Below are 13,748 nucleotides of genomic sequence, written 5' to 3' on the forward strand. Positions count from 1 at the left end.
GCATACCGCTGAACTATGGTTCACACATAACATCAGTACAGTTGTACCTTGGTTCTCGAAAGCCTTGGTACTTGTACGTTTTGGCTCCCGAATGCCAAAAATCCAGAAGTAAGTGTTTTCAGAAGCTGAACATTTGACATGGCTTCTGCTTGAAGTGCAGAAAGCTCCTGCAGCCAGTCGGAAGCCACGCCTTGGTTTTCAAACATTTCAGAAGTCGAATGGACTTTTGGAATGGATTCCATTTGAGAACCAAGGTACAACTGTACATAACTTGACTTATCTATATAATTCAGTCACTACGTACATGATGAAGTTGAATGTTTGGATTTGAATCCATTGGAAAGCATGGTCATGTCATGAACATCCTGTATATTCATCCATTCACATTATCACTTAGGCACTTCGGTCATCAAGTGCTGTGAGCATAAGAGCTCAAAACAGACTTAAGAACATAAGGAGAGCCTACGGGATCAGGGCAATTGCTCCATCTAGTCCTTCATCCTGATCTCAGAGTGGCCAATCAGATGCCCGTGGGAAGTCTGCAGGCAGGACCCAAGGGCAATAGCACTATACTCACTTATGATTTCCAGGCATGGCTATTCAGAAGCACACTCCCTGCAACAGTGAAGATAGAACAGTGATATCTAGCTAGTATGGTAGCCATTGCTGGCCTACCCTCTGTGAGACTTGTGACACTGAATCCCTGCACAATACTGTTTTCAATATTTATGTTTCCTAGATAAAATGTGCTTATTCTGGCAGAGGTTCAAACATGCCAGGATCCATGTCAGTGCGGGGTAGTCAATGTTTTCCTGTAACCCAGTGTTTATAATATTGGTGCCAGGTTTGAGAGCAGAACCATCTCTGACTGGAGAGCTTTTTTTTCCCTTTAAGAGCAAAGACAAGTGCTCAGGGCACTTTCCTACGATGATTTTAAATTATTATACTCTCCTGGGGTCTTTGAAAAATAGGCCAGACTGTGATCACTTTTGAGCCATTGCCAACTTGGCTGAAATATGGGGAGATGGATAAGATGTGGCTGGTTTTCCAATTAGGCCTTCCTCTTCTACAGTAAGTTACATAGTTCTCATTTTTAAGTGACAAAAACATTAGGCGCTTCAAAGATGTATATTTTCCACTGGGGTTTATGTCATCATTTTATCTAATTATTTCATAATTATGGGGAATAATTGCACCAAATGGTGATGCAAACCACAGCCGAACAATATATCTTTTCTGCAGAAGTCCCCAAAGAACGTAAAAGCATCTGAATCTTTCAAAAGGAACAGGTTACTGAGCAGCGGAAAGGCAAAAGCCTTTTTTGATTATCCAGATTTGGATGAATGCAAAACTTTTTAAAGCAGCTGTTTCGGTTTGTGTACAAAGAAGGGCAATGTGCAAAAATAGCAATCCTGGGAAATAAATATCAAGAAAGAGATGAAATAGGATGGGGTTTCTCACAGCCATGTCAAACCTTCCTATTTTTATCTGGCATCTATGCACAACATGGGATTTCGAAGCTATTCTCCCTGGCAGTTTCACCTCATACAGGATTCAGAAGAAAATAAAAATAAAATAGAAGAATTCCTTCCAGTAGCACCTTAGAGACCAACTAAGTTTGTCATTGGTATGAGCTTTCGTGTGCATGCACACTTCTTCAGGATTCAGAAGAGCTAGGGATGGAAGGATCTCTCTGTTTCTCATTTTTCCAATCTTAAACCCACACCTCCACATTTCTGAAGCAATTTGAATATACATCCCCAGGAATGTTCAGCAGCATTTCAGTGTGAATTTCTCCTACTAAACACATCTTTAATGTAAATGCAGTTTTGACTAATTTGGGACCAGATCCAGCATGGGGCAGGTGGTCCCCAGGTTGCCCTGATAGGGACCCTCCCCAGATTGTGGTGACAGGGCAGATAAGGGAGGAGGCCATGGTGCATCAAGTCAGGGATGGTCTAAGGAGTCTGCCTGAATTTCACCTCAATTGGCTCAAGAAGCTTTCCAGAGCTTCAGCCTATGGAATTCCATAGGACTTATCTCTGAATAGACATGGTTATAATTGTGCTATAATTCATTGTAAGTCACAGAGACGTGTTCTGGTGCGACACACTTGTGGGAAAGGCTGCCTCTGAATTAAATGTGCTGTTCATTTCATTGACCAATACCAATGTTCTAACTTCCCATATAATTTTTTTTAATATAACAGTAATTGTCAGTCTTTTATTTGTTGGAATGTGACCCGAACATTTCACTCTGTTCAGTTCTATTACAACGAATGTTAGCTTACAGAAAAATCAGTCGTGGTTGTAAGAGATGTTTTTCTTAGTGATGAGGTGTGGACCAGTTCCTCTGAGAAGAAAGATGGAAAATTGGCCAAGCCTTTCTTGACCTTGTGACCCCCCTGCAAATCTTCACGTACCTTGGACGTTTTCCCAGCTTCGTTGCAGCTGGAGAGCACCAGCGCATAACAGTGTTGGAACTTCTCCTGAGAGAATTCTATAAAAAGGATAAGGGGGTAAGAAAACAAAAAAATGGATTTTAAGTAAACTCTGAGGTCTTCAATGAATCTTCAGAAATGGGAAACTTGCCAGTCACAATGTTATTCGGTCATCTGACAGTCTAAGTGAAGAGGGTCGGTATTTATGTGCATATTTACATCTGGCAAACATCTAAGCCGATAAGCAGATACAAATTTGTTTGATCTGAAGTGCGAAGAGGTCCATCTCTTTATAAATATTGTGATTCATGATAAGTAGGGGTTGTTAAATTGTCATAATAAATTCAAGTCTCCTTGTTGCTGATGCAGAGGGCTGAATAATCACTTGTCTTCCCTTTATTGCCTTCCTTGTACATCTTTGTGCATAAAGAAGAAACACACTCTGAGTTCTGGTATTTTACCATCTTCCCAATAATGGGGGAAACAAATAGAACCTGAAATTCCGGTTAGTATTTCAGATAGTTTGTAAGCTCAACAATGAAACAAGTGAGATCTGCACCAAAAAATGATGCCATGTGGCGTGCTTCTGCTCACGTTCCTTGCCAGCCATGCCCATATCTATGATGTGGCATTTCATTCACTCTCCATAGTTTCCTGCCTCCCCAACAGAATAAAATATAATATAAAAACACAAGTAAGTAATTAAAACGAAACAACAGAACAATACACCCCTGTAGAATATTAAGCAGTCAAAGGCTTGGTTGAAGAGCAACCACATTAATTGGCTGGAGAGCTGCATTGCAAAAATTGGAGAAGTGCAAATCTCAAAGGATGGTTGTATCTTGGCTCAGGTATTATTTGAGAAAGTGTTCATGATAACTGAATCAAATTTATCCCCCATCCCTACCTATGCACCAGTCCATTTTAGTGGCAGAAGGACTTTGAGAGTAGCTTTAAATGGGGATCAGCATCAGTAGCTGCAGGTCTGGTGTTATTTTGTTGACCGGTCAGTGGAACCACCTCCTCTATTTGCAGCTTGCATTAAGTGTTGAAGTGAACACATCCATCTCTTCCAGGGTGGCTAAATATTGTGCTGCCACATGTAAAACTCACCAGGGACTTGTTTTAGCAAACATTCTAATTATGCTTTCTCCACCTGACATTCTATAGCATGGTACAGTTGCTAGTAATTTTATTGTCACAGTTCTCTGTTTGGTTTTGCTTGGTACTATTTTATATATTTCTACAAAGTTTATTTTTGCATACTGGTCATATTATCACCATAATAAAGGGATTGATTGACTGAAGTGATCTAAATGATCTAATAGAGATAATGTGATATTACTTGCCTTGAGGAACTACATTTGCTTCTTGCCAGGGGCTACCAGAATGGGATATTTCTCCTCAATAATTGTCACTGGGATAGAGATGTAGACAGAGATACACATGCGAGTAATTATTGCTGACTTGAATTTGAAAATATCGCACAAAAATGACGCATGGAGTATATTTGCAGCCTGAATTGAGTCCCCCAAATTAGATGCAGCTGAACCATAACATTAATTTGTATTTGCAATATTTGACAGTTTGTGGTTGTGCATATATAACCCTAACTCTCCCCTATTCATTTCTAACTCTGAGCACAATTGAAAGGATGGAGGTGCCTCAGGGTGAACAATGTTCTGTGTTTCTCAACTCTAAGTCATCTTTTCTTCCCTGTCAGAATTTGCTTACAAAGACTTCTGGTATTTTTTTCCATCTAGGCACACAGAATTTTCTTCTCTGGTTAATGAACAATTAAGAGCACCTATATTCTGAGACTTTTTCCAGAGCAATCACAGGAAAAGGAAAAGGAAAAAAAAAACAAAACACAACTGACAACATTCCTTACTTTTTGTGTATCTCAGGCTATCCTATGTGATCCTATACCAACTTCGAAGTACACCACATTGAAATCAATGGCATTTACAGTGGAACCTCGGATTAAGAACTTAATTCATTCTGGAGGTCCGTTCTTAACCTGAAACTGTTCTTAACCTGAGGCACCACTTTAGCTAATGGGGGCTCCCGCTGCCGCCGCACTGCCACCACACGATTTTTGTTCTCATCCTGAAGCAAAGTTCTTAACCCGTGGTACTATTTCTGGGTTAGTGGAGTATGTAACCTGAAGCGTCTGTAACCTGAAGCACCTGTAACCTGAGGTACCACTGTATGTTCAATCAAGAGAACATAGAGTTACAGTTTGAAACAATGAGACTTTAGCAAGACCTGTCAACTTTCTGGAGCCCTTCTTATAATTTAGTGTGTCATAAATCTGCTCCTGATTCTAAATCTCTTTCTGGATTTGGCATGCTCACTTTCACCCCCCCCCCCTTTTACTTCCATCCTGCCCTTTCTCTTTCTGTTGAGTGTTTCTAATCTCCTGAAATGAAAACCTTGGTGGGCTGGTGGGAAATGAAAATAAAAGTTCTCAAAGTTTATTAACATAACAGGCATTTGGGGTCATTAACTCTGATTATAAGTTAATAGGAGCCACTAACATATTTAGACAGCAGTTTCGTAATGAAATCATTTGTATTGATTTTAGTTTGGCTTTTGACACTTATTTTGATCAATTTCATCAGGAAGAACAGATTAATTTGCTTAGAAAGTAGTATAATTGATACTGATCTTCAGACTGCAAGAAGTACTAAAAAGCTTTAAAAAAACAAAAAACTTTATATGTCTTTTTCCCTGCCCAGGAAGGGAAAAATTGTGTGTGTGATATGCAAGCCAGTTCGGGAACATTCCAAGATTGGGTCAGTCCACTGTGAAAGTTGCTCAAACGAGTTCCTCTTGCATCCCCATCACCAGGACATTGCAAGACCTTTCCTGAATCAATGCCCCAGTCACGGCTGAAAGTCAGAGCTAAAACAGTTATGGCTAATATGCATCCTGCCAAACGCTGATGTGGAAGTGAGAATTAAAGGGCACTGACAAGGATCCCTTCCCATGCACATTGCTTCAGATGTTGGACAGAGTGGATGACCCCGTTTTCTTAAAAGAAAAAGAAGAAATGAGCATATTAAAAGCCATTTTGCAAACTCCCTTTGAATGTGTTACAAATAGCTTGCCCAGTGCTCCATAAACAACAGTCTTATGGGTGCAGTAAAGCTTTTGCCTCCCTCCTCTCCTTTTATTGTAGTGTTGATATTTTATATTGTTGTTTTATTGAATGTGTTGCTTGTGGTAAACCTTAATTTGCAAACTGCTTCAAGTGTTTGTCTGAGAAGTAGCCTAAATACTGGACAAACAGATACATAGATACATAAAGCATTACCATAGGAGAAAGTAAGCACATTCAGAGAGCAGATTTTTGATGAATCAAGCAACTGAATGTATGTGCAAATAGCCAATGCTTGAAGTACTCCAAGCTACCCTCTTCCTTCAAAGTAGAGACAAACCTGCTTTAAAAAATGGGATTATAAAATTACCCAGTTCCAGACATGTCTTGTGAACAGTTTAAGGGTTTTTAAATGATGAGGAGGGCATAATGTAAAAGGATTTTACTGAGTCCATTGAGTGATGTCCATGGAATCTCTTGCTGATGTGCTCAATAATAAAGATAAATTGAGCAGAACCTTTTGTTCATCAGCTCCTTAATGCTTTATGAGCAATAAGACACGGTCTGGAGACTAAAGAGACAGAATTGGCCTAAAAAAGTAAGTTTGTTAATAATCAGATGCTACCACATAATTAAAGGGGGAGCCTAGTATCACATTTGAAATTGCTGTACATGCATGGGAAACCAAAACACAGATTTCACTCCCAGAATTTAAATATACAACTTTCTGAAATTCACTTTCCCTGGCCGGTTGTATGCTAGTCCCTTTCTCTTAGGGTTGCCAGACTCAATAGTGGACAGGACTTCTGTGCCTTTAATTGCCCTGCTCTCTTTTGAGTCTGGAAACCTTAAAGAGAAACCAGCAGACCTTTTGTTTAATTTCCAAGCAAAGGGTCTGCTGGTTTCTCTTTAAGGTTTCCAGACTCAAAAGAGAGCAGGGCAATTAAAGGCACAGAAGTCCTGTCCACTATTGAGTCTGCCAACCCTACTTTCTCTTGAATTACCATCTTTGGTTCACTCATTTATTATCAAGCATCTAGCCTTTCTCATCCCATTGCTTTCTGTGTCACTCTCCTAATTAATTCAAACCTAATTTGTGGTTGCTGTTGTTGTTTAAAAAAAAACAGTTACAAAATGCAATGACATTAACAGCCTCTCTGCTGTAGTCAGACAAAGACTAGGAGGCATTTGAGGGCTCCTGTGACTTTAATCAAACACTTCCTGTGCAGTTTTGGCCCATTTTATTGTTTCCTGGTGAGCGTGGGATTGCTGATAAAGAGCCTATTAACTGCCCTATAAACAATTCAGTTGCTCCATTATCAGCTTCTGTCCCTGTAAACCAGGAGCTGCTTGGTGGTGGTAGTGGTGGTGCCATTTTTATAATGAAATAACTCTATAGGGAAGCTTATCAGGTGTCCCCAGCCAGCCTTCCACATTTCTGTGTTATTTGCATGAAAACCTATTGCAAATCTGTTATCTGGCTAATCAACATCCACAGCCATCTGATGAAGAGGGTTGTTGCCAGCAAAAGTGTATGCATCCAGCCAGTTAGTCTCAAAGGTGCTTAGCAAATTTTGTATTTAAGGAATCAGAGCAATTTAGCTTTAAACTATTGGTCAATCTCCAATGAACTGTTGAGAATAGCCGTGTGTCTGCATCTCTCCCTAGCAATATAAAAAAAGAACGGTTTTGACAATTGCTTTCATCATGAAGTTCTAGGTCATTTATCATCTTGTGATCTGGCACCAGTGCTGGGTGATTAAAACGACTATCCCCATCAACCTCTTAACATGATCAAACAAAGTGGAATGTATGTGATCTAAATACACAAATCAGTTGTGTGGATGGGCAATTTTTTCTTGAAGTGAAGCAACCGGTATTCATAAGGAGCCTACTTACTCTCTTCATGTTCAGCAGACACAGCAACAAGTTAGTGTTATCTTTAGCTTTAAAGTTTGGACTGTGCTCACCAAGCCAGATAATGATGCTCAGAAACCTGTGTTCACCCACTGTGTAAGGATTCTTCTGAAATTCTTCTCGCTGGAGTTTGCTGTCTGACTTTACTGGCATTGTTTCCATACTAGAACTTATTCACAAGGACTTTTTCATTATTCTATTATCAGTTGCTCCCCATTTAGCCTGCCAGGCCATTTCCCCTAAACCACACCCATGTGTCCCATATCTGAAGTCATATGTTTGGGCTGGAAAGAGTCACGTATTGACATGGCTACAAAGGAAACAGCTTAAAGTGAGCTCCTGATGGTTTGTTTCTTGGAGCAAGGTACACCCCTCCCCATCCATCAGCTGATAAGTGCCCTTTGCTTCAAGAGGAACCAAACAGTGTGCACTGAAAATGGAGCTTTTCTTGCTTCATTTTAGTAACATTTTCAATGCAGACCACTCGGTGCTACTGGAACAGCAAGTCCCTGACAACCAGCTGACTGCGCAGTGGACAGGTGGGCAGGACAGCCCACCCAACAATCACCTGTCATAATAATGTGAGGTGATTGACTAGTGGGTTGTCTCACTCACCTGTCAAAGATTGCCCAAGAGGTTGGAGCCAAATAAGATTTCCCCCATGCCTTGTGTACGGATAGGGCTTATGGCTTCAAAAAGAACAGAATGCAGTGATTGGTTGGTTATATGGCCCTCTTGTATCTCCTATGAACAGCCCTTTTTGGGGGATCTCGCCATGCTTTCCTGGCCCATTAGAACCCTTGCGAAAAGTGCCTCAATCCTTTGCCTCTTCTAACAGGGAAAGTGTCAACAGACCTGTGTGCAGCTTTGTCATTCATTCAAGCATGAGATCTAGGGATGAAGCATGATCAAGGAATGCAAAACTAAGGCCTGGGGCCCAGATTTGGCCCAATCGCCTTCTAAATCCGGCCCACGAATGGTCCGGGAATCAGCGTGTTTTACACGAGTAGAATGTGTCTTTTTATTTAAAATGCACCTCTGGGGTTATTTGTGGGGCATAGGAATTTGTTCATCCCCCCCCCAAAAAAATATAGTCCGCCCCCCCACAAGGTCTGAAGGACAGTGGAGCGGCCCCCTGCTGAAAAGGTTTGCTGACCCCTGGATAAGAGTGATGGCAATAGCCCCATGAAGTCGACAGAAGGCAGCCTCTCTTCCCAGTGCAACTCTCTTCAGGTAACGTAGCACAAGCCCCAGATTGTTCCAGTGTTTTTCCTTATTTTTTTCTGGCCATGATCACCATGTGCCTCTCATTGAAAGTTTTGGACTGTTACAGTGGATTAGAAACAGTAAAATGTCTGGAGCTGAAATAATATCACAGAGCTGTTAGACTGAAACATTTTCTGAGCTCTCCCAAAGCATTATTTCAAAACCTAAATCAATCAATAATGTGGCTACAGTTTGAATGTTTTGCTCAACCTTTGTATAAAAGGACCAGTGCTCAAAAAGAACAATGCTGTACGCCCCAATATACTACTCTGTAACAGGAAATGACTAATCAGTCCTGGATTTCAACTTTTATACGTTTCTCACTGCATTGCTCATCTTCTCTTTGTTTCTTTTTTCACTCCGCATTTCTGCTTTGGTGCACAGCAGGTCAAGTGAAAAAATGGCTGAGTCAAATATAAAAAAATTATGATGTTGTTTAGTTGTTTAGTCGTGTCTGACTCTTCATGACCCCATGGACCAGAGCATGCCAGGTACTCCCGTCTTCCACTGCCTCTCGCAGTTTGGTCAGACTCATGTTGGTAGCTTCGAGAACACTGTCCAACCATCTCATCCTCTGTCGTCCCCTTCTCCTTGTGCCCTCAATCTTTCCCAACATCAGGGTCTTTTCCAAGGATTCTTCTCTTCTCATGAGGTGGCCAAAGTATTGGAGCCTCAGCTTCAGGATCTGTCCTTCCAGTGAGCACTCAGGGCTGATTTCCTTCAGAATGGAGAGGTTTGATCTTCTTGCAGTCCATGGGACTCTCCAGAGTCTCCTCCAGCAACATAATTCAAAAGCATCAATTCTTCGGCGATCAGAATTCTTTATGGTCCAGCTCTCAGCTCTCAATTATGGGGAACAGTAAATTTCAATATTTGAAATTGATTTGCAGGTGAATTTTGAAGTGGGAACAAACATTGAAAGAGAGCTTTAAATCTGATTGATTTGAATTCCAGTCTTCAGCTGAGTAAATTAATATTCTGGTGGTTGGGGGGTTTTTTTTGGGGGGTGCATTCTAATTCTTGCTAATCTCTTCATAGCAGTGTGATTTATGCATCTGTGTGTCTGTTTTAAAGTATCTGGTGTTTAGTTGTAGAAGATGCATTGTTTGGATTGTTTGGAGGGAGCGATCTCCAAGGAAGACAAACCACAGAGATTTTCAGCTTTACTTGGATGGAGCTATTTCAGATTTCAAGGTGTTGAGAGGCTCTGGTGCCCATTGTTCTAATAAGGTGAATGTCAATGATGTCAACACAATATGTTGAGTAAATGTCACATCTGTCTGCAATTGGCTACCTCTGGATAGTAGAAACCCAGCTGGAAACCTGGGAAACAGATGTTCCTTTCCATCAAACAAGGGTCAAAGCAGTCTTGGGACTAACTATGATTGCAACCCTCTTTCCAAGAAAAGATCATTAGGTAATTTTCTATAGAGAAATAATTGTTTTAGCAGCTTTCCTGCCTTTCCCTTTTGAAGTGTTTGTGTTATTAATGTTCATTTCTTGAAAAAGGCACAAATGCAATTTAGAAAATGATCAGGAATGCTAGAAGGTTTTGGTTAACTTTGAAACAGATAGTAGATCTGCAAAATAATATTCTGCACAGTATTTAATTTGAAATCATATTTTTGTAAGCACCATGGGCTATATTCCGCTAAATTCTAATCAGCATAGACCCATTGGATTTAAGAGGCCTGTTAGTCATTGTCATTATTTTTAATGGGTCTATTCTGAGTAGAACTTATTTTGGCTAAAGCCTCCTGTCTCAACTCTCTCTCTTCCCAACTTAAAGTGTGGCATCTTTGGAGTTTAACAATGTGGGAGGAGAGATACACATTACACTATGCCAAAGGAACAGGACAGTGGGTTTTCATTAAAAGCTGTGGAGTCTGGTCTATTAGGGGGACACTACCGCAACAAACTCAGCCTACACTTCCCAGAATCAGTTGTCTGTCTGTCACTGACTCTGGCTGTGTTATCATCAGCTATGACTCTACCTACCATGGATCTTCCTGTCTCCTGCCATATCAGTTCTGATTGGTACCAGCCACCACTAATTTAAAACACAATTACTGGGAAATAGGTCAAAAGAAACAGCACACCCTCCACTACAATTAGAATGGTCCGGGGTCCCTTTACCTTTACCTCTGATTAGTTAATAATTTTAGGACCAGGGTACACAAATCGAAGAAAGCAGATACATTCCTAAGCTATTGCATTACCAATAAACTGGATAGATCTTTTATTTTCCCCATCAAAAAAGTGTGCCGGCATAGATGGAAATTTAGAAATACTCTATTTTAAATGGAAATAAAATGCACCATAGTAGAGGAGTTTGTGACTAGGTGAACTCTGTACCTGCGCAGTCTGCTCATAGCTGCCAAGTTATCCCTTTTTTTAAGGGATTTTCCCTTATGCTGAATAGGCTTCCTCGCAAGAAAAGGGAAAACTTGGCAGCTATGAGTCTGCTATCCATGTGCTACCTGTTGATGGGCACTTCCCAGGCCTGTCCTCTACCTTCTTATGTTTCTCCATCTTCAAACTGGATTCAGATCAGACACAGGGCCATCCTACTTGCTTGAATAAAATATGAAACAGATTTGCTCTTACCTCCTTGAAACTTGCAAAGCTAAATGACCAGATTCAATAACCCACATAAAGCTATGGGTCAAGCCTTAGCTTGAAGCCAAAATCCAAGCAGGGGAAACTTGAATGAGTGCAAACCAAACTATACCTCTCACATCCATTCAGGGTCTTACTTTTTCTCTCTCCAGCATGCAGGCACCAGTTTGTCTGTTGGAGTAGATAGTGTAACAAAGGCTCGCCTTATTAATTGTCCTGGGCCAACTGTAGTCTTAGTCCTCCTGAGATCTCCAGCGCCAAAGCTCTGGCCGTGCTGAGACCAGACGTTAACCTGGGAGCAGCTTTAGACAGAGTGTGAGAAGAGGCAGGAAGAAACAAGGTTTGCTAGAGACAAGAGAGTCCCAAATGAACATGGAGAATGGCTGCTTTCCAGCCTTTCTTCCCCCCTTCCTCTCCCTCATTCACAAATGCCATTCTTTTTGAAAAATAGCTAGAAGCTGGAAGCGTTTTAATGAAAAAAGAAACACAGCAGCCATCTCTGTCTCTCCTTTTACTTTCAATTTGTTTTTCTACTTGTCTTACTTACAGCCCAGAAAAGAAAAATAGGTTTAACCCTTACTATACAGCCTATACTAGACCAGACACACTTTCATACTGTCTTCCTCCACTCTTTGCATCTTACTTGTATTGCCTACAATAGGATGAATGCTGCATTTTTGTATCAATCTCCTTCTCTTATTTTCTTTTTCTTTTTTCTTCACTGTTTCTGTTTTTCTGTTTCTGATTTATCTTTTTACTGTTATTTTCAGTATTTTATCTCCTTTACTAGCCTTTCTTGGTCTTTCTTGTCTGTACAACAGATCATGCTCATTATTTACCCTACTTTATTTTATTTTATTTTTGCATTTTTCACATTTGTACAATTATTTTCAAATGACACGGAAACCACTCCTAGTTAGGAATTCCTAATAAGCCAAAGTGACTTTTGCATTGCCCCCCCACCTTGACTGGCTACTCAATAGTCAAGAGACCCAAAGTTCTAGCTCTGTTATGAAGAAGTTGAAAGCCAACATGTTTTACTAAAGAGGCTCCTGCCTATATTTGTTTTGTTCACAGTCAACCTGCCCCACCACTTCCACCCCCACCAGAACACCCTCCTTCCACTAAGGTAGTGAGAGGGAGGTGTTCGGGTACTCAACATTGCCACTTGTTACCCACCCCAGGGTAGAGAAGATAAGCAGCAAGGCCTTGTAGAATACTGTCCTCAGTTTGTTCAATGAGACTGAGGCATTACGGTGACAGTGAAAGTGTTGCAGCAGGCAGGGGCCGGTAGTGATGGTGAGCATGGCAAAAGGGCTGGGTGCCACATTCCTGTTTCACCTCAGATGGTCAAACAGGACAGGCCACCCCTGGTTTTGGTCAGCTTCAGATGCACTGAGACACACATTTGCATTTGGGTGAAGTGAACCATTGTTGGGTTGTGTGTTTCCTGCCTGGAGTAATCCAAAGAAAAACTAGAAGTGAATGCAAATTGTCCAGTTGGAAGCACCATCATTAACTAAGCAATTGACTGCTTTCTCCTCCCCCTGCTGCTGTGCCTTTTTCACTTCTGAGTTTTCATTTTAGAAGGGACATTTTTATTCTGTTGGGCAAGTAATGCACAAAACGGACAAGTATTTGTTCCAAATAAAGCCAAAATGGAGTTTTGCTAAAAGTCAAATAGGATGGACTGTTGAATTCCCAGAATTGAATCTGGATGTGAACTTTACCACTTTAAAAACTTCTGGATTTCTTTTTTAAAAAAATAAAAGCTATCAAATGTGACAGAACTCATACTGAGTAAGATTCTCCTAATTGGATGGTGGCTGCCCATATTTCAAAGGATGATATATCACTTTGAGCCAGGGAGGATCTAAAAGAGCCATGAAAGTAATTCTTTCATGGCTGCATTGGGCTTTTGTGTTTTAATACCTTCATTTTGTACAAATGTCGGAACTTTGACACTGCTCCATTACAGTTATGCTGAAATGGTAGCATTTTGCAATGTCTATACCATCCCTACCCCCCCCCATTTCATTGATGGCTGGAATTATAATGCAGGGTGTGATTTGGTTACAGGGATGGGTGCTAAGAGGCCTTGGGTAGTGCAAGGCAAGGAAACAGTGAATTCTAAACACATTGAATGGGCTTCATCTTAGCTTCCAAATATGTCAGCATTTTTAAACCTTGCTCTCACCATAGTTAGTGAAAATAGTTTTTTTAAATGGGCATGAAAAAGGGAGAATAACCATGTGTTCTGAATATTATAATGAATTCACACAGAACATGGGAACTATAGGTTGATTTACCCTTGTGTTGGGTTGTGCAGAACTCTTTAGGCTTTCATTCAGATTGTACATCTCATGGAGAAGTGTCTTGGTGTGCACAGGTGCCTCTGTATAG

Source organism: Zootoca vivipara, chromosome 5 (assembly GCF_965207765.1).
Source record: "Zootoca vivipara chromosome 5, rZooViv2.hap1.1, whole genome shotgun sequence".
Lineage (NCBI taxonomy): Eukaryota > Metazoa > Chordata > Lepidosauria > Squamata > Lacertidae > Zootoca > Zootoca vivipara.